Below are 19963 nucleotides of genomic sequence, written 5' to 3' on the forward strand. Positions count from 1 at the left end.
GAAGGGGGAGGCCCTTGTTAAGACCATGGGAGGCCGGGAGGGGCAGCAGGGGGGTCATGCCCCCGCCCCCTTCCTTCTCCCTGCAGTCTCCCGCCCTGTTTTCCGACTCCATCAGGAAATGGGGAGCCGCAGGGAAGCCCTAAGCGGCCCAAGATTGGATTTTTCACCCGAGCAGCTTTACTGCCGACAATGAAAAATATCAACCCCTCTGAGCATCTCAGCTGAAGCGGGACGAGGCCTCCCCTCTTCAGGGGGCTCAGAGCAGCAGCCGCCCCCTCCCCCCAGGAAGCCCAGGGCAGGCGGCCTCCGGCCCTGCAGAAGCAGGGGCCCCTCCGGCTTTGCTCCGAGGGAAGTATCGCTCTGGGGCTTTAGCAGCCTGTCCGCAGGCTCCCCTCTGTGATACCAAGGGCCACTTTGGGATGGATTATTTGGGGGGCTCGAGGAGTGCAGGGGGGGAAGGCTCCTCTCCAACCCCCAAACCAAGCAAAAGGTGGGAAGGCAAAAATCGGCCTCCAGGAGGCTGAGTTGCAGCCCTCCCACCTGAACACAAACCGCTGTTACCCACAAACCACTCTGCAGGACCACGGCTTGCCATGACTGGCTGGGACTGTGGCGGGGCGTGAAGGGAGATCCATGCGTTGCCCGCCGTGCCCGGGCTTTCCAGGCGTCTGTGCTCACCAACACACAGAGGGGCACTTGGAAGGGAGAGAGAACAGCCAGGAAGGGGCCAAGCCTGCGGGGGTTTCTTGGCTCCCCGCAGGACTGAAGCCGGCTGGCTAACTTGGCCAGTCTGGTGCAGCTTAAGGAGGGCCGGGGATTTGGGGGGCAGGTTTTACCAAAGTTCCCCAACCCTGCAGTCACCCCCGATGTGGGGCTCCCCTGCACCGGCTGAATGCTGAACTTCCGTGGTAGGTCGGCTGGTTCGCCCCCGCCCCGCCGGGCCCTCCGCTTTCGCCCGCTTCCTCCGCTGCTAGACGGAAGTTCCTCGCGGCCTCCTCCGGGGAGGGGGGGCTCCTCCAAGCCGTTGGGAAGCCAGCCAGCCAGCCAGCCAACCCGGGCTCCCGCCCGCGCCGTCGCGGCTGCTGCATCCCCGCCCCCGCACGCGGGACTCCCCGGGACGCCGCGGAGCCAGGCCCCCGCTCGCGGGCCCCCTCCCCGCCCCTCTTACCTGCCGCAGGTGCAGCGCTGGCCTCGGGCCCCCTGCTGGGCGCGGCGGCGGCGGCGGCGGCGGCGCGGTCCTCGGAGCTGGCCGAGACGGCCGCGTCGGGGCGCGCGCCCCCCGGGGAGCGGGCGGAGGGGGGCGCCGGCCGCCTGGGCCGGGCGGGGCTGGCTGGGGCGGCCGCCGGCGGGGTCGGGGCCGGGGGCGCGGCCGGCCCGGGGGCGCGGGGCGCTTCCTCGCCGGCCGGGCGGCGGGGGGGCGCCCAGGCGAGGAGGGGCGCTGGCGGCCAGCCGTCCCTCGGCGGGGGCCCCTCGGGGAAGAAGCCCTCCAGGAGCGGGTGGTGGTTGAGCAGCTTCAGGGTGGGCGCCGTGGTGGTGAAGGGAGCCTCGCGCGCCGGCTCGTCGCGCGTGGGGGGCGCCGTGCGCTCGGCCTCGGAGCTGGCGGGCGCGTCGCGGTCCTCGCGGGAGAAGCCTGGCGGGAGGGAAGCGGAGACGAGACAGCGGTGAGCGGCGCCCCGGACGGCGGGCACGGCGGGCCCGAGGGGCCGCTAGTCGTTCTCCTGCTCCGGGCAGGGCCCTTGCTCCCCCGATACACGGGCACGGTCCTTCTTCGGATGGAGTCTAAAACTGCCTCTCCCGCTGGCCCATAATCCCCGCAGCCTCCTGCCGATCCCCATTATGCTCAGCCCCATTCTGCCGGGGGGTGATGGGGGTTGACGTCCAGCACCACGAACGGAGATCAGGCTGGGGGAGGCTCCTGGAGATAACACCTACCAAGAAAATGGATTAGGAACCTGGCCCAGGCATGGAGTCTTCAAAGATACACTGCTCCTAACTATGGCGTCTCCCCACTTCCTCGCTAGATCTATTGGAGTGCCACGTTCACGTCAGTGCCCCTCTCCCCTCCCCAGTTTTTCATTGCCTGGAGAGGAAAGCAGAGCCAGTATTTGTGAGCATAAAGCATGCTGGCTGGGGAATTCTGGGAGTTGAAGTCCACACAGCTTAAAGTTGCCAAGATTGAGAAACGTTGGCATAAGGACTCCCTTTCTGGATTGTCAGCATCCAAGCCTCTGACTAGCAGTTGCATGGAAACAGTATTCTTTCCCTGCATTGGATTGTCTGAGGTAGACTTCTCCTGGACGTGGATTCTCCCTTTGGTTAGCACTGATCGAACCTGCTATGAAGGAGGTCTCCTTAGTGAATTGGTTCTCCCCTCCCTTTTTAGACTGGGGGGGACACATAGCCCTCCCTGCTGTTGCAAAAAATTCCTAGCCCATATCCCGGTCAATGGGCAGGAAAGCTCCATAGTGTAGGACAGCCAGAACATGCCCACTCCCCCCCGCACTTCAATGCTATCCAAGCCCTGAGCAGAGACCCCATGGGCTCCTCCGAATGTGGCTTGTGCCCATCCTGGATCCCCCAAACTCATTCTCCTCCCTCCTTGGTGCTTCCCCCCCCCGCATCCCCCCCTGCAGCGAGCTTTCGTTCTGGTCGGTAAACTCAGGAGCAGAGCCTGGCAGAGCCTCGCTTAAATGAGAAAATGTCTAATTGGTTAGCAAACAAAGGGGGAGACCCAGAAAGGCCCTCAGGTTTGAAACACAGCTACAAACAGGGTACAATTTCTAGGGGGGGATGCATCACGGGACAAAGCACTTGCCTGCCAGAGCCCAAATCTGAGCAAGAGTGAAGCTGTGGTTTCATTTTTCTGTGACTCTGCAATCATCACCAGGTAAAACAGCCATTTTCTCCTGGTTCCCGAGTTAGAAACTTTGGAAGAAGGGGTACGTTGGGGTGCTTATGGAGGAAAGCTCATCCAGGTTACTGTTAGGCCAAATGGAATGAACTCATTACAGGCTGTCCTCAACTTATGATCATTTGTTTAGTGACTGAAGTTATGATGGCGCTGAAAAAGGACTTACAGCTGGTCCTCACACTTATCATTGTTGTAGCATCCCTGTGGTCACATGATCAGAATTCAGGTGCTTGGCGACTGGCTCATGCTTACGACGGTTGCAGCGTTCTGGGGTCACGTGATCGCCATTTGCAACCCTCCCAGCTGGCTTCCAACAAGCAAAGTCAACAGGGGAAGATGGATTCGCTTAATGACCGTGGGGATTCACTTATCAACTGCAGTGGTTCACTTAATGACTGTGGCAAAAAGGTGGTAAAATCAGGTGTGACTCACTTAACAACTGCCTCACTTAGCAACGTAAGTTCCAGTCCCAATTGTGGTTGTAAGTCAAGGACTACCTGTAAGAGGAAAAAAGGCAGGTCCTCTGACAGTGTGAAAATGAAATGGTGGGGAGCCAAGCTTTGCTGGGGCCCCAGACTGTCTCCCTGATGAATAGCCTGCTTGGAAATGCTGTCCTGAAAGTCAGTTTGATCAGGGTTAGGAAACGAGACGATCCTGTTGCTATAGAATATACAGGAGAATAGACAAATAGAAATATGGGAAACACAGAGTAAGCAGGAATTGGAGTGGCTGTGTAAAAGCAAATGAAGAGGACCTTGGAGGATTTGAAAAAGGAGTTTGGGGTGGGAAACAAATGACTTCTTGTACTGGAGGTATTGCAGTGGAGTCCTTCCAGGATTAGCAAAACCAGTGGGGAAATATACTCTTATAACTCTGATGCAGAGGTTAGCTGGATTCACACACACACCGATAGGCTGGAGGCTGCAATCCCTATCACAGTTGGGCATTTGGTGTGAATCCAGCATAAGTGTCTAGATTATTGTTTAATGCCGTGTTTCTCAACCTTGGCCACTGTAAGTTGGGTGGGCTTCAACTCCCAGAATTCCCTAGCCAGCATGGCCAGCTGGGGAATTCTGGGAGTTGAAGTCCACCCAGCTTAAGGTGGCCGAGGTTGAGAAACACTGGTTTAATGTCTCATGCACACTTAGGAAATTGGATGGAGCAAACCACAGTTAGGGTTACTGCCGCCAAGCTTGTCCTGTGAATGCCACCCTTTGCTCAGTTTTGCTTCAGTGTTCTGGCTGAACCTAGAAAAGGGGAGAGGCTAAATTCCGAGGGCAGGAAAGGAGCTGTCCAGGCAGGTGCCCCAACGAGAAAGGCCCCTTGGGCAGCCCCCCCTCTGAAAGAGAGGCAAAGGGGTCCTCTTGGCCAGACTGATGGAGGGTGGGCCTGTGGGGAACAAGGCGTCTGAAAGGTGGAGTCCTGGGCTGCCAGGTTAAAGTTTGGGAGGTGAAAAGATGCCCAAGAAAGATTCCTGCAGTGCACCAAGCCCTCTTCTTTCAAGGAAGGAGCGTGGGGGCTGAGAGGGAGAAGGTGCAGCCAAGGCTAAAAGCATCCTCTACGTGTAGCAGTCAGGCCGGTTTTAAACAGGCATTCCCTGGTGTGGATTGGCTTCCCTGCGGCACATTATCTCCAACTAAGTTGTGCGCCATTTAGAGCCGTTAAGCTAAATGGTAAACTGCTTTCATTAGCCTGTAATGAGCCATCAAAAATCCCTCCCTGGTGGGTTGGCCTCCTTCGGTGGTGGTGGTGGTGGTAGTGGTGCCGTGCTGCAGGCGAGTGCCTGGGGAGCCTGCCTGGCACTGCTTTTCCCCATCCCAATGCCTGATTTTGTATGGGAAGAAAGAGGCAGGGCCCCATCCTGCCCAAGTTTCTTCCATGTGCCTGTTGGGTGTGTCGCTTTCTGATTTGCCCCTTAAAGTATGGGCCTCAAAGGCAAGTTTGTGGAAGTGAGCCTGGCTAACTTGGTTTACTAGCCAGAGCGGCTTAAGTGCCTCCAAGGACACCTGGATTTGCAGGGAGAAAAACCTTTGTGGCCTCGAATGTCTTCCCCGCCTGCTGCAGCCACGGGCACAGCTAGAAGGCTGGCAGCAGCTCTTCCTGCGCACACAGGCATGCTCCCACGCACAGACACACTCACATTGATGTTTTATGCACAGGCTCTGTGAACGGTGCTTCCTCGCCTGGGCCAGGATTTGCCTTCCTGGCTCTGAAGTGGCTTAATTGCCTCTTCAAAGTGGCAGATGGGCTGTGATTAATCCTCACCCAGCCAGCCGGCAATTGGTGCCACTCTTTCTGCTAATTGGCGCTGCTCCTTCCCTGGATCCATGCCCCGGAGCCTCGCTCGCCAAGGATGGGCTACTTGCCGAGGCCCCTGCAGGAGTACCAGCATGGCTCCTGTTCCAGATTCAGATGTGCACGCAAGTCCTGGGATGCTGGCCACAAGCCCAAACCCATGGGGGGGGGGGTCTCCCCAGGCAGTGGGTAGAAATGGCCAGGGAAGCTGAGCCTCTGGCAAGCAGGAGTGCTTGCATTTTCTTCTGCCCTGGAAGTGCCCTTTCTTGGCCCTTGGGGAAATTAGAAATGGCACTGATGATGTTACCTAGTTGGGTAATGAAACGTCTGCAAGCAAACAACCAAGCTCAGAGAGCACCCAGGAGGCCACAAGGGCACTGCCAGCTGTCCACACACCCGCCTGGCTGGCTCAGCGAGAAGGCTGGTTTTCTGCCATTCTGGGAGGCACGACTAGGACCGGGGAAGGCAGATTTCACCTGGACCCGAGGAGGAACTCTACAGACTGCCTGGCCGTGGAAGCAGCAGGCTCCAAAAGCAGCAGAGGCCCAGGCAGGGGGCTGGACTAGATGATCCCTAGGGTACCTCCCCCTCCTTCCATGCTCTGATTCTACCAACCCTGACGTTCCTGGAGTCTGTGCAAAGGGCTCCTCGGGGTCTGGGGTCTCCGGCAGGCCAAGGTGAAGAGCTTTGGGCTCCTGTGCTGCCTGCCTGCCCACTTTGGCTGGGCCTGTGGGGCAGAGATGGAGGGGGGCCCAGCAGGGGACCTCTCCAAGGGCCACTGGTCTTCCTTCAGCAGGGCGGCTGTGCTGCTGCCACCACCTCAGAGCTGTGTCTCTGCCGGGCGAAGGCTGGAGGCGGGTGCCGGCCAAGCAGCCCCGGCCAGGTGGGGGCGGCCGCGGTGCGGGGGGCTCCTCACGTGCTGCAAGCTAGGGGAGGGCAGGCAGCTGCCGTAGAGGCTTGGAGGTTAAGTTGCCCCCAGCATGGAGCGAATTATGTTTTAATAGAATCCATTTATTACGCCATAAAAGTTAATGAGTTTATACTGAAAGGCGCCAGGATTCCTTTTAAGGTTTTAATAGGGGATTAGTGTGCTGTCCTGCACTCGGAGCTGGCTCAGCTTGTTAACTCTGGGTTCTTCCGGTTTAAATTTTTTTGTCAGTTTCCAAATTGTCTCTTCCCCCCACCCCCTGCCGTATTAGCAAAACTGGAACTGGTCACCCTGCTAAAAAGCGACACCCTCTTGTCTAAAATCCTCTCCCTCCCCAGCCTAGAAAGGGAAGTGCTTGAGATATACTGCCTCTGAACATGGAAGCTCTATTGAAGGGACGGCTACAGCTGCTGCCGCAAAAGAACACCCTTATTTCCCTGCCCCGCCTTTCAGTCAAACTGGTGCAGGAGCGACATTTTGTACACGCTCATGAGGGTCTCTTTTCACCGCCTCCTGCATCATCCTGCCTAGGATTTCAAACAGGTGAAATGAAATTTCCAGCTGCAAAGCATTCTCTAGTTTGCAAAGGGGGCTGGCCAGTCAAAGACGCCCCCCTCCTGCCACAAGCTAAGCCGTGGTTTGCCAGATGGTCTCTAGCAGGATTCACGCCATGTGCTGAGTTGGAAACCAGGATTTGCAAATCATGATGGTTGAGCTCCCTCAGTGCAGTGGCCCATGAGCCGGAGTGGGCTGGCTGCTGATGGCTTAGCACCCTCCCAGCTTTCCAGATGGTGCCCAGAGCCTCTCCCCGCTGGCCATGCTGGGTGGTGTTGGGAATGCAGCATCCTCAAAACTTCTTTGTGTGATGCTTTCAACCCCCACACCAATGCTCTGCACAAGTTTGGGTTACAGTTGCCAACTCTTTATCCAGGCTGGGCTCCTGTGCCTTAGCCGCAGCTTGGTTCATACATGCTTAACCCAGGCTGGAAGAGGCTTTGGCTTGCAGCGCCTGCGGCATCCAGGCCCAAGAGCGTGGCTGGGGCAGGACCAGGTGAGGCCCAGTTGGTGCTCTTGCTGTGCTGGCCTCTGTTCCCACCCCACCAAGCCAGCCCCCCCACCCTGCCCCACCCCCGCTTTGGCAATAACTCCCCTGCTGGTGCCAGAAATGAGATGCAACATCAAATGAGCGTTCTGTGCCAGCAAAAAGGGGTAAATAAATGGACGTGCTAATAAGGGCCCGTCAGGAGAGTGCAGCGCCTCGACCCAGAAGAGTGAAGATGCAGCGGAGCGGCATCAAGACCCTGAGAGAGTAAAGGCTCCCAGCCCTCTGCTTGCAGGGGGCTGCCAAAGCAGGGACCCCCGGCCCTGGATGTCCCCAAGCTGCCAAATGGGGGGCCTGCCCCCTGCCTGGGCGGCTCCCAAGCAGAGCCAGATGAGGGTGGCCCTCCGGTTTGGTCTTTGTCCCTGCATCTGAAATCCAGAGAATGGTGAAGGGACCCCAGGGATCATCTAGTCCAGCCCTCTGCAGCGTGCAGAAAACCAATTCAACCCTCCTTGAGAGGTGACTGTCAGTCTCTTCTCAAAATCCTCCAGAGATGGAGAACCCACAACCCCCCTGGGGAGACCATTGGTCAGATCTCACCATCAGGAGTAGGTAGACTGCCTCTGAGCATGGAAGCCTGACTTTTTTGCCCTTCCCCCTCCCCCTCTGTTCTGCTGCTAAGCGCAACCAAACGACCTAGATGTGCACTGCTGGCCACTAAGCCTCGACGAGCGGGGAGGATTTCCTCCCGTGGCAGGCAAGGCTAGTGAGGGAGTTTTTATCCCTCTAGTGCAGAACGGTCATCCCTGACCAGCAGTGAGAGGTGGAAGGACTAAAGCTGACTGCCCCTGATTTTGTCAGGGTCTGTCTTGTGGCGAGTGGTTTGCATTTGATCGGGAACATCTACTAGTTAACCAATGCAAAAAGCAAAGCTTAATTATCCTTTGAAACTCGAGTTTTCACACTTTTGCCAATTTTTTTTTGGAATATGTAGATCAGGGAACAATCTGTACACAGAATGCATATGTTCATGAAAATAAGATGCAAAACCACGTTAGATTTGTGAAAATAGTTTGCAAAGATAATGTCCATTAAGCAAAACTACAAAGAAAACTATACATTTGCAGAAAGGTGTGCTAAAATCCATATGTTTTAAAGACAAACTTTTGTTAGAAAATCCAGTTTGAAGAACCAGACTTGACAGAGCCACAAAAATCAGAAATGGAAAAGGGACAGATGCAGAAAGGTTCACAAGAATGCCTTAATTTCTCATATAAGCCTTAATTTTCCAAGTGCATAGCCATCTTTGCCACATGGAATGTGGAGAGTCCTTCTGGCTCTCCACCCATACCTTTTACAGCTGCACAAAAACAATTCCCACTTTGGAGCTGGGGTATGAAACGGCAGGGCAGATGTTGGCATTTGGACGCAGTCTAGCTGCCCTTACAAACACAGGAGCAAGCCAGGAGGGGAGGAACAGAAGGTGGCAACTTCTCTTCCATGGGAACAGGGATGCGGTCCTAGCTCAGAGGCTGTGGAGCCCCTGGTGCTCCCTGCGCTTGGCTGTTTGCCTCCAGACATTTCATTACCCAACTGGGCAACATCATCAGTGCGAGGGAGTGTGGGGCTTGCTCCCTGTTTATATACAGTGGCTTGCCTGGCCAGTGTTGGTGGTGTGTAAATGTAAAACCACATTTACACACCATTCAGATGAGGCAATCAAAAAGCTAGGAAGGAAACAAAAAGACCAGAGCACATCCCCTCCAGCAGCTGATACCCAGATAAGCAGGGATTAACACCAGACAAACAATCAAGAAGGCAAACAACACTCCAATCAAGGGACTACCAAGGAGAAAACCATACCCCCACCAGCACTGGCTAGGAAGCCACCATATCTAAACAGGGAGCAAAGCCCACCCACACCGGCACTGATGATGTTGCCTAGATGGGTCATGAAACGTCTGCAAGTCAACCACCAAGCCCAGAGAACCCCAAGGGTTCCCCACTTCAGCCCTGAGCTACAGAGATTCTCTTCTATTGAGACCAGAGCACATCCCTTCCAGCAGCCAGCACCCGGATTAGCAGGGATTAACACCAGACAAACACCCCAGCAGAAAACAATACCCCGATCAAAGAACTACCAAGGAGACAAACAATCAAACAGACAGACAATCAGAGAACAATGCCCCACTTAAGGAACTACCAGGGAGAACACCGCCCCCCACCAACCCTGGCAGGGCAAGCCACTGCATATAAACAGGGAGCCACCCTGCCCTCACCAGCGCTGATGGTGTTCCCTAGTTGGGCAACAAAACGTCTGCGAGCGAACAGCCAAGCGCAGAGGGCACCCAGGACTCCGCAGTTCAACCCTGAGCTACGGAGGTTCTCTTCTATTGGAACCAGGTCAGAGAACTCAACCCCACCAAATTCTTGTGGGGGACAAATCCAATGCTAAAAAAGCAGCCAATTGCTAGAGGGGGGGCCAGTTATTCCAGGGGATACACACCACAGCAGGCGGGATTCCTCCCCAGGGCACTGTGGTGGCTTTGGAGTGGTGGCAGAGTGGCTGGAATGGGGAGGGGGTTGATGGGGGCAGACTGGGGAGGCCACATTTTTCTTGGAAAACCAATTTTGTTCAGAAGAGGGTGGTGGAAAGAAATGGGCAGGAGAAATCACAGAATCCTGGGCTTGGAAAGGACCTTGGAGGTCTCTAGGCCAACCTCCTGCCTGGGGGAGGAATCCTCAGGCAATCCCAGGCAAATGGCTGTTTAATCTCGGCTTGAAGACCCCAGGGAAGGAGTCCCTGCTGAACAGGTCTCACACTTGGGAAATTCCTCCTTCTTTCCAGTTTGGATCTCCCTCTGTAAATCAGTGGTCAGGAGTCTCTGCAGCGAGGGGATCAGGGAGTGAAGATGGCAGCTCCAGCCAGTCATCGAAGCCCTGCCCTTTTTATGGGGCAGAGCTTCAACTGCGCATTTTGTGGCTGCCAGCTTGACCTTTTCTTCCCCTCCGCACGGACACCCCTGTCAGCGTTGCAGTTTGGAGAATGTTTCTGCCAAAGGAAAAGAAGGTTGGGTTCGGGCATCTGGGCTCAGAAGCTAAGCAAGATCAGACCTGATTAATCCATGGATGGGAGACCACCAGCAGATCCCATGGTGGTAGGAAAGGCTAGAAAGTGAACCAGTGGAAGAGGACAGTGGCAGCCCCTATGTTGCGGCCAAGAAAAGTTGAGGGACGTCTCCATAGGTCACTGGAAATCTTTAGGGAGGAACAGTGGAGGCATTTATCCAAAGTAGGGGAGCCCCCGTGAAAGGTGGGGTTGGGATGGATAAAAAGGCTCCCTGTGAGCAGACCTGCCCCGTCCCCAGAAGCCGACAGCGAGCGGAGGGAAAGGCAGGGCCTGGCCGAGGTGCTGCGAGGAGGTTAATGAAAAAGACACTTTTCCTGACGGGCCATTAGTCATGTGCGTGGCCCAGCTCAGCTCTGGCGAAGCAGCTTTCCATTTGAAGACCTGATGCTGACAGGCCGCAGCCGGTGTGTGCGCGGGGTGCAAGCCTCGGTCTGCCAATGCTGCTGGAACCCCTGGGCCGCTGAGTCTGCCCGGTCTGGGATTGGTGCTTTGCTCCCACGGGGGCAGAACGTGGCCCTGGGAGGCTGCCTGTTGTGGGGGAGTCGGGGGGGGGACAACCCCCACAAAATCCTTTGGAAAAGCCGGGCTTTGGGGCTTGGTCAGAGCAGGACTTTGCCTGCTGGGCTCGGCAAGGGTTAGATCATAGACAAGGGATATGACGTCCCCCATCCCCATTAATTTGATTGTACCTAAGGATGTCCCTGTATTTTCCATGTGTGAAGTGCATGTGTGTGTATGGTGAGGGTGTAAGAGGAAGGAAGGAGGGAAGGAGGGAAGGAGGGAAGGAAGAGGGAGGGAGGAGGGAAGGAAGGGGGAGGGAGGGAGGAGGGAAGAAGGAAGGAAGAAGGAAGGAGGGATGGAGGGAGGGAAGGGGGGAAGGAGGGAAGGAAGGAAGGGGGAGGGAGGGAGGGAGGGAGGAGGGAAGAAGGAAGGAAGGAGGGAGGGAGGGAAGGGGGGAAGGAGGGAAGGATGGAAGGAAGGGGGAGGGAGGGAGGGAGGGAGGGAGGAGGGAAGAAGGAAGGGAGGAAGGAGGGAGGGAGGGAAGGAGGGAAGGAGGGAAGGAAGGGGGAGGGAGGAGGGAGGGAGGGAAGGAGGGAAGGGGAGGGAGGAGGGAAGAAGGAAGGAAGGAGGGAGGAGGGAGGAAGGAGGGAAGGAGGGAAGAAGAGGGAGGGAGGGAGGGAGGAGGGAAGAAGGAAGGAAGGAGGGAGGAAGGAGGGAAGGAGGGAAGGGGGAGGGAGGGAGGGAAGGAGGGAAGGAAGGGGAGGGAGGGAGGGGGAGGGAGGAGGGAAGAAGTAAGAAGGAAGAAGGAAGGAGGGATGGAGGGAGGGAAGGGGGGAAGGAGGGAAGGAAGGAAGGAAGGAAGGAAGGGGGAGGGAGGGAGGGAAGGAGGGAAGGAAGGAAGGAAGGGGGAGGGAGGAGGGAGGGAGGAAGGAGGGAGGGAGGGAAGGAAGGGGGAGGGAGGGGGAAGAAGGAAGGAAGGAGGGAAGGAAGGGGGAGGGAGGGAGGGAGGAGGGAAGAAGAAGGAGGGAGGAAGGAGGGAGGGAGGGAAGGAGGGAAGGAAGGAAGGAAGGGGGAGGGAGGGAGGGGGAGGGAGGGGGAAGAAGGAAGGAGGGAGGAAGGAGGGAGGGAGGGAAGGAGGGAAGGAAGGAGGGAGGAAGGAGGGAGGGAGGGAGGGAGGGAGGGAAGGAGGGAAGGAAGGAAGGAAGGAAGGAGGGAGGGAGGAGAAAGAGGGAGGAAGAAGAAGGGAAGGGAGGGAGGGGTTTGTGTCTCTGTTTTTCTCATTTACTTCTTTCTCTCTTTACTGAAACCCACAAACGAACTAACCTACAAAGCAATGGGATGAGTTAAATTTGGCCGTAGCTTAAGTCCTCTTCTGCTATTCTTTCTGGAATTGTCCTTTGTGTCTTTTATTCTATGGTTATATAATTCTTTTCCTGTAAGAAGGAAATGTAAGCCACTCAGGCTCAGAAGATAAAATAATAAATAAAATAAAATAAAATGTAAAAAACTAATTTAAGAAAAAAGTAGCATTATTTATATAGTATTAACATAATTTCTCCCGGCCCCTTGACCTATTGTTAAAATGGTTTTAGGTGCCCGCCATTTGCAGTCTGGCCTTCCAAACGGTGGGCACCTGAATCGATTTTTAAAATGGGCCAGTGGGCGAGGAGAATTTAATGCCCCCCCCAGCTCCTGTAAGCAGGCTGCGTCCCCAGGTGTTTGCTGGACCCGCCTGCAGAACCCCAGCTGGCTTGGCAGAGACCCTCCTGCTTGCTCGCGGCAGCCACTGGCCCTGCGCTAATGGAGACGGAGTCACGCCTCGCCGCCCCTCCGGTGGCGTTTATGGGGCCTCTTGACCCCTGGAAATGACTGCGTCACTGGCACCTCCAGGAGGTGAAATGGGGGGAGCAGGTTTTCATTTTGCAGTCTCTACTCAGGCAACGAGGGAGATGCTTTCCCAACTGTGGAGCAACCACGGAGCCCCCTTGAAGGGGCTGCTTTAGAGCAGGGGTCTGCACAGGGAGGTGTTGGGGAGAAAGAACAGGTGATCCAACGTTCAGGTGCGCAGAATGTCTAGGAGCATTGCCTGTGGCTCTTAATCTGTGCTTGGAGAGGGTTGCCCCCCCCATCAATGGAGCCTCCATATTTAAAGACAGTCTATTTTAAAGTACCAGATGCTGCCAGAGGGGGCTGCTTGTGATGGTCCTAGAACAATGTTTTTCAAACCTGGCAACTTGAAGAGGTGCGGACTTCAACTCCCAGAATTCCCCAGCCAGCAAGGCTGGCTGAGGAATTCTGGGAGTTGAAGTCCGCACCTCTTCAAGTTGCCAGGTTTGAAAAATGCTGTCCTAAAAGATTCTGCCCAGCTGAATGTCAGGGCAGGCACGGTTTGTCCTTGGCACATCACCTGTTTTCCCGTGAGCACCACCGCAGCTCAGCCATTAGCCAGGTATGCCCGGACAACAATTGTAGATTCCTGGGCTGAGCCTGACTTATCTTCAGGGGTATTCTGAGGTTGTGGGACAAGGCTGATCCACTGATGCAGGGTTTCTCAGCCAGGGCTCCGTGGCACCCTCAGGTTCCGCAAGAGATCACGAGGGGTTCCCTGGGAGATCACAGTTTATTTAAAACATTATTTCCAATTCGGGCAACTTCACGTTAAAGAGGTATATTTCATTCTTTATTTTTAGTTTAAGAACACTTTTAATGCATCTATACAGCTTACACGTGAAACTGGATAATAATTTTGCAACTTCCGGCCTATATTTGAGCCTGGATGTGCAGGGGTTCCCCGAGGGCTGGAAAATATTTCAGGGGTTCCTCCAGGGCCCAAAGGTTGAGAAAGGCTGCAATGCCACCCACATCGCAACAGAGCGAGTGTGACGGTCCATTCCAGGGCATGATAAAAAACATCAAGAGGGTGGCCATAAAGATGCAATGGGAATCTCACCTGGTTTTCATGGGTTATGCACCACTGTGGCCACCATCTTGACTTTCTTGACCACACCCTGGGACATCCCTGGCCTGTTCACAGGCGGGTCAGGATTGAGGAGATGGTTTTGTAGACAGCCCCTTGTCAGTTATTGCTGAAAAGAACCACCTTCTTGCCAGTTCGTTCTCTCTCTCTCTCTCTCTCTCACACACACACACACACACACACACACACACACACACACACACAGAGGCATTAGAAAAGTGGAGAATCCACCTTGATGCCTTGGGGGATAAAATTGCAATTTATCAAGCGCGAACAGTTCAGTCGCTGACGTCCTTGTAACGTCATCCTTTGCACTGCAATAAAACAGAGAAGTTGCTTTGCTCCCAGAACGCCGCTTGGGGGAATGACTTTTGGCCAAATGTGCTGCCACATCGTGATGACATCACTCCAGGGATGCAAAGGCTGGAACGAGTGTCAGTGGCCACTGAATGCAGGCCACGGGCGTGATGACGTCATGCCATGCGGGGCATCGCTGCAGCTTCAGCCCCCACTTTTCAGAAAGAGGTGCTTTCTCAGCCTGGCCTGCGGGAAGTAATCCGGATTCTAAACCTTTCATCAGATGTCGGGGTTGCGTTTGATTGTTACTGCAGTAGCTTTGAGCCACAGAAGGCGGGATATAAATCAAAATGATGAAGGTGGTGATAACTGTGAAGATGCAAGAGCAGCCATGGGGGTAAGCATCGGTACATGCCTCTTGACATGCCCTACAAGTGAGTCCTGCCCTGTGCTCCATCACTGAAGGTTTTCAAGCAAACATTGGGCAGCCATTTATCTGGGATATGAGGATTTCTGCCCTGGGTTGGACTAGAAGCCCTCCAAGGTCCCATGATTCTATGACCCAGGTTGCAGCTAAGCTTAACTTGAAGCCCTGCAAAGCCTTCTCTGAAGCCAAGCCAGAGACGAAAGTGCCCCCACCCCCCAAAAACATTTGCTGTTGCTGGTCTGGCCACCCTAGTTCCAGAGGTACCCCCAACTGGCCAGGAGCTTCCCCCGGCATCTGTGCCCCCCTCCCCGCTCCTCTTAGAGCCCCACAGTGGATGCCAAGGTGCCACCTTATCTCTGCAAAGCCTGTCAAAGAGAATAAAAATCCCTAATTAAAGTTTATGCTAATGATTGCCCTCTTGGGTCTGCCGGCCACAGGGAGCACTGAGCTGCGAAGGAGTGGAATTGGAGGTGCCAGCGATCCGTTCAGCATCCCACCCACACACGCATGCACACGGGCCCAGGGCCTGCTCTCCCTTCGGGCAGTGATAAATTGGCATGCAGACATGGGTAGTGGGCAACCGCAGTGGGTGCTAATAAGAAGCGCCAGGCCACCTCAGAGAGGTCGGCAACTAGCCATGGCCTGACAGAAACCCTGAAACCAGCAGCATCTCCTGAGCTGAATTTGCCAAAGATGAATTAAAAAGGGAAGGGGGATTATGACTGCCAAGTGCTTGGGACTAGGCCAAGAGGGCTGAGAAGGATGGGGACTGTTGTCCAAGAGAGCCCAGAGAGGAGAAGACTGGGGGAGCGGTGACGTCCCTCTTCCAGCCCCTTGCACCGAAGAGGGCCAGGACCCTTTGCCTGCCGTTTCAGAGACCAATAGATTGAAGTTGTAGGAAGGGAGATACAGTTGGATATGAGGAGAAACTTGCACAGAGTAAAAGCATCTGGCCCCCAGTTTCCCAGGGAGGAGATGGGCTCCCCTCCTCCAGATGCATTCCAGCAGAGGCCAGACAGCCCTCTGTGGGTGGCTGTTTCATTGGGATCCTGCAGGGCAGGGGGTGAGGTTGACTAGGTGGCCTCAATGGCCCCTCGCAGCTCTTAGGATCCCACGCTTTTTACAGCTGAAGTTGACCCAGGACTCCTCAAAGGAGAGAAGCTGCATCTTTGACATTTGTGTCTTGGTTGTGGCGGGGGGGGGGGATATTCTTGAATAAACGAGGCCTTTTGAACCGGAGGGGCTGGTCACCAGTCCCCCTTTGCTTCCCCCCTCCCTGTTGCATCTCCAGCTTGACAGGGTGCCCGGATAAGTTGTGCTGTGGCTGAAAGCCCAGCCTTTGCCCCACGGAGCCTTTCTCTAGTGTGGCTCCTGGCTGGGGTTTGTGGCGGCCTTCACCCTCCTGGCTCATTTATGGATTTTACTTAATTTTTTAAAATGAAGAAATCGGAGCACAATTTCCCCAACCGAGAGAGGCTGTCCAAGGGCTTGATGACAGCGGATGCTGGCGGGGATTTCCCAGCGCTTCTCTGCCATCCAAAATGGTGGGCACAGGAGGCGAAGACGGGCCGGTTTTGAAGCTGTGCTGATTCCCCTCCCCACCCCCAAGCATTAAGCAAACAAAGGAACAAAACAGCAGCCCCCTGCTCCCTGGAGTGGCACAGTCTGCCTTATTAGGACTCTACCACTCACTGCGCGACTTGTCAGGCAGGCAGCCCACCGCGGAAGAGCCGAGCGCACCGTTTGGGAGACAAAAGGCAGCCTTCGCGATTCTGCTCGCAGGCGGGATTAGAAGCAAAGCTGCGATTTCGAGACAAACAGTGCTAACGACGATGTTTACACCACTGTTGGCTCAATCAAGCAGGGTTGCTCAGCCATGGTTCTAACACTGGCTTGTTAGCAGCAGCAGCAGAGCTGAGAGATTCAGCAACAACAACAATAAATAAACAAATAAACAAACGAGAACAAAAGCCTCCTTCCATCTGAGCCCAGCTCTTGGCGATGCTTGAATGCATCAGTGGCCTTTGCTTGGCAGCATTATGGAAACGGCCTGTCGTGTGTTGTCTTCTTCCTGGGGATCTCTTCCTGGTCTCCCATCCACATCTGGGCCAGGTCCTAGCCCTCCTCCGTATTTCAAGAACAGCCGAGGTTTTGGGACCCAGTTCCCGAGCTCCCCGTTTAAAAGGCTGGCCCGATGCATTCAAGGGAAGCCCTAACAGGGGCAGTTAATGTGAAAGGAGAAGGGGAGCCCCCAGCTGCATAGGCAGTCAGTCTCCAGTCATCGGCCTCTTATCACCATGAGCTCTTGAAGACATATTTGGCCCTTGCCCTGCACTGGACATGGGTGTCACTGGCCTGATCCAGCCCAGAAAGTGGTTTAAAATCATTTAGGATCTCCAAGCAACTGTTTGAGCATCAGTAAAGCTTCTGGCTGCTGAGTAAAAGGGTACATGGGCTGTCTTTGTCATCAGATTTTTAATCAGTGTTTTAATTGTTTTTTACAGAATCTTGGAGTTAGAAGGGGGTTCAGGGTAATGTTTTGCTTCCTACCTATTCCAAATGAGGTGAGCGATTAGAATGGCGTTAACCCAGTTTGCTCTCTGCAGATTCCAGTGGGGAAAATTCTCTGTATCTTATTTCCTGCTTTTTACAGGCCCAGTATTTTTCTGACTTACATTCTATCCGCGTATATTCTTTCAGCATGTTGCATAAATAAATGAAATAAACCAGAACTGGGCACCGTCCTTGAGGTGGATTGTTCACTGCACTTTTCATTCTTTGCTCATTCTTAGTGTCAGCGGCTTTTGTGTGCAACACGTCGGTGGAAAGGCAGGATAAAGATCCAGGAAAAGAGTAATCACGTCAGAAGGACAACCGAAGCGCCACGTCACTGCTTTTGGTATTATGCAGCCCAGTTTACACCCAGCTGGTCAGCCCAGGGCCACTAACCTCAGGAATCAATGCAACTTTCTGTAAATCTACCAATAGCGCTTTCCAAACGTGAGGCCGCCTTGGACTAGATCACATCGGCTGGATCCACCCAGTTCACCAATGCTCTCTGGGATGGAGGGCAGACAGGGGACTCTTTCCGTATCTAGGCTCACCAGATCCAGGGTGCAACATTCCAGATGGCCACTAAGGGGCAGCCAAGCAAACCTAAAACCAATTCTTTAGTGCCATCTGTTGGTTGTTCCTATTCCTGCAGTTGAAGTCTGGTAGCTACACAGGTAGTCCTCGCTTAACGACCACAATTGGGACTGAATTTCAGTTGCTAAGCAAAGTGGTCATTAAGTGTTCAGTTCAGTTCAGTTTTATTACAGTCACTGACCAGTACAAGATACAATTCTATAAAGATATACACATTAGTCTTAAAATATGAACCATCTGATTTAAAATAGTTTTAAATTTGAATTTACAAGTTCCAATTAAATGTTAAAATACGTATAGATCATAATGTAAATGAGCCCCTTAATCAAATTTAAAAACAATCTTATTGTCTTATAACAAGCTTCTCGGCCTTTTGGCTAAGAACAAGTGTAGTGGTCATTAAGTGAATCTTACCCAATTTTATGACCTTTTTTGCAGCAGCCATTTAATGAACACTGCAGTCATTAAGTGAACAATGTGATCGTTAAGGGAATCATGTGGTTCCCATTGATTTTGCTTGCTGGAAGCTGGCTGGGAAGGTTGCAAATGGCGATCACGTGACTGCAGGACGCTGTAACGGTCATAAATGAGAACCAGTTGCCAAGTGCCCAAATTGTGATCATGTGACTGCAGGGACGCTGCAACGGTCGTAAGTGTGAGGACCAGTCACAAGTTGGTTTTTTCAGCACTGTGGTAAGTCTGAACCATCACTAAACAAATGGTTGTTAAATGAGGACTGCCTGTACCATATTCTGAACCATGAGCTCATCAGCACTAGGCATGTCTGCAGGGTACGGTAAAAAAAATCAAGATAGCAGCCATGATGGTGAGATGGAAGCTCCACGCGATGTCCATTTCTCACGTTACTCAGGAATAAACCCAGCTCTAAGTACTGTTTTATCACCCCTCTGGCCAACCTCTGGCTGACTCAGCCATTGCACGTTCTCATGTTAAATTTTGCATTTGTGCCTTGGAAAATGCTCCTTCCCCACCCTGGATTTTGCAAGGTTATATTTAAAACTGTTGTTAGCGAACAGGCAATGGCAGAGAGGAAAAAAGACACCGCCGCATTCTGCCCTAAGATGATCTCCTTTCTGTACTGCATCCCAATTTGAATATTTGCTTTTTGTTCTACATATTACAGCCTGCTATAATCATCTTTTGCATAATCTATTCTGCCTTTGCTAATCAGCATTCTCACGCTTTCTCTCTGAAAGGCATTGAAGGTCTCATCCTGCCAATCTCCCGCCACCACAGTTTTCCCACCTTTTATCACCCCCACTAAGGACTAGAAGCTTGATGTTTTTTCTCCTTTTAAAACAGAACGTCGGGCACCTTAATTCCCACGCTGAATTCTGCATTTTTAGGGGAGAACTCGGTACCCATGCAGCATTGGAATGCAAACACAAATCTCACGATCGCTCTGAGGAGCATCTGAGTCACCAGCTGACCATCCCCGCCACACCCCAAGAAGGCAGAAGGGGGTGGCCCGCGCCTGCCCCTTGCGTCCCCCTCCGGAGGCACATCTCTCCCAAGCCGCAGCTGCATTAATATTCATGGGGCGGCTCTCCGGAAGCATTTGACCTTGTGTGTGCTGTGACTCTCCTTGAGCAGAACAGTCATTTACACACTGACACTTGTCACAGGTCGTCTCAAGGGGCTCCCCGGAGCCTCAAGGAGGAGAGACAGACGTGACCAATGACGGCTGACAGATCAAATACAATGTTTGGACATTATAGTCATGTTGTGGTAATGGAGCTGCTGGCGGAGGGGCAGGGACCCTGGCTGGCAGGGTGCTGTGTGCAGCATGGGGCTGGGGTTGGGGGGGTGGAGAGGGAGAGGATGTTTACCCAGTGCATGAAATGGGGTGAAGAGCACATTGCCCGGGCCCTCCGAAGACGGGTGGCCCTTGCAGGGCCTCGCGGGGTGGCCTGATCCAGTTCTGCTGAGGCCGAGCCCACGGATGCAGAAGAGCCTGTGTGCCCCTTTGCAGCCAGCCAAGCAGGCTGGGCGGACTGGCCAGCATGTGGCAGGCCTTCCCCACCCTGTTTCCTGCTGGGGAAGGTGAGCCCAGGTAGAGGGCAGAGGCCGTGCCATCTGCTGCCAGCCTTGCAACCTCATTTTGGGCTGGCATTCAGCAGCTTGCAAGCAAAAACAGCGAAGTCTCCCCTCCTTTCTGGCCCTTGAAGGTAGACTGCCTTTGAGCGTGGAGCTCCATTTGCAGCTGTCTGGGCTCACTGGCTTTCCCAGCCCTCTCTGCTTCTGCAAGTCAGTCTTTGCTTTCTCCCCCCACCCTGCCTCCTCGTTC

General features: G+C 54.2%; 1 pseudogene; it reads left to right on the plus strand.

Moving 5' to 3' along the window:
- The first annotated feature begins 18012 nt into the window (after positions 1–18012).
- On the plus strand, positions 18013–18172 carry LOC134488754 (U2 spliceosomal RNA; annotated as a pseudogene).
- The last annotated feature ends 1791 nt before the right edge of the window (positions 18173–19963 follow it).

Source organism: Candoia aspera, chromosome 1, assembly GCF_035149785.1.
Source record: "Candoia aspera isolate rCanAsp1 chromosome 1, rCanAsp1.hap2, whole genome shotgun sequence".
NCBI classification, from domain to species: domain Eukaryota; kingdom Metazoa; phylum Chordata; class Lepidosauria; order Squamata; family Boidae; genus Candoia; species Candoia aspera.